Here is a 1,534-nt window from a genome sequence, read left to right as displayed (position 1 = left end):
GAGGGGGCGGGGCTGGCCGGAGAGGGGGCGGGGCTGCTGAGAGATGGGGAAGGCCGGGCGTCTTCTGGAAAGTGAGGTGTCATTTGTGGGGGCCGACTGCGTGTACCTCGAGGTGGAGGTCAAGAAAACTCCAGCCCCCAGAGAAAGTCTAGCGGTCCTTCCGGTAGGTATAGGAGGGGCAGTGAGGGGGATCTGGCGGCATGGGTGAAATCCCAGCAGCGGGAGGGGAGTAAGGAAGAGACCCCAGGCCAGGCAAGGGCTCCGGCTGCTCTGGGCCTGGGGATATGAACACGGATGGAAGAGACACAGTGCACCAAGTGGTCCTGGGCAAGGTGGGCCGGATGGGATGGCCCACGGGCTAGGGCTGGGCTGGAGAGGGTAGGTAATAGGGAGGCATGGAAGGTTCTAGAGGAGGAAGGCATGGACTGGATGAGTCAGTGTGCCCAAAGCTGAGGGGAGGGCAGGCGGGAGAGACTTGGGGTGGAATTGGCAGGACCGAGGGTGGGTGCGGCAGGCAGCCAAGCCGGGTCATAGCTGGGGAGGGGGTGGGAGTCCTAGACCCCTAGCTGGAGGTGCTGGTGGGACCCCAGAGGGGGACATGTGGCAATGCTGCAGGTGAAAGAGTTGAGGTAACATCTCCCCACTGTGGGCCACGCTCCTTCACGGTGGCAGATAGACGAGAGGGCCAAGGCCTGGGTCCGCGCAGTCCTTGTGCTCGGTGGGGCAGGGCACAGGCTTGCCCTCCCAAGGCCCGACATTACAGAGCCGGGATGAATCGACTTGCCTGTCAGTGTTGGCCTTTTAGGACTATTCAAGGTATTCCAGTGTATTACTTCAAATTCCAAGGACTTCCCCACTGTCGTGGACGTTCTGGAATCTTGTAGTTCTGAGGGATGGCGCTCACTCCCCAGACCATTAGCTGAGGCTGGCTTCCATCCTTGTATGCACAGGATCAGTGCACAGGGGCAGCAGGGACAGTGAGCAGGCTGAGCCCTCCCACGGTGGCAGGTGGCTTCAGGGTCTCTTCCCTACCACGGGCCAGCAAGACTCAGGCTTATCTTACCCTCTGGTCACCACTGGCTTTCATGGCGGGGGCATGAGCGGGTACGCCCGCCTGCAGCCTTGGAGCAGGTGCTGGGTGGGAAGGACCTCCTCGTCCTCCTTCTACCTTCTCCACACTTTCTTCCTGAGCAAGTTTCCAGAGCCGTACAGTACCTGACCGTGACCTGCCATAGCTCAAGTCAGCTTCTGAGGGCCCAGCCCTGCCTGGCCCCACCCTCAGGGATGTCCCCTCCTGAGACGACCACCCTGCCAGCTCCTGGGCCTGTCCTGACTCTGGCAGGTGGAGGGCAAGGCAGGAATCTCAAGCACGCTGGTGGGCTGGGGATTTGTTCCCGGCCCTGGGCCTGTTCTGGGTTGAGGTGGGGGCTCAGGACCCCACAACCCTGATATTGACTGGGTGCCTCCCTCCCACAGCTTCCCTGAACTCTCACCTCTTGCAGTTTCCCGGAGGGCCTGGGCTTCCCCCCAGTCC

This window comes from Trichechus manatus, unplaced genomic scaffold (assembly GCF_000243295.1).
Source record: "Trichechus manatus latirostris isolate Lorelei unplaced genomic scaffold, TriManLat1.0 scaffold00072, whole genome shotgun sequence".
Taxonomy (NCBI): Eukaryota; Metazoa; Chordata; class Mammalia; order Sirenia; family Trichechidae; genus Trichechus; species Trichechus manatus.
This window is presented reverse-complemented; position numbering follows the sequence as displayed.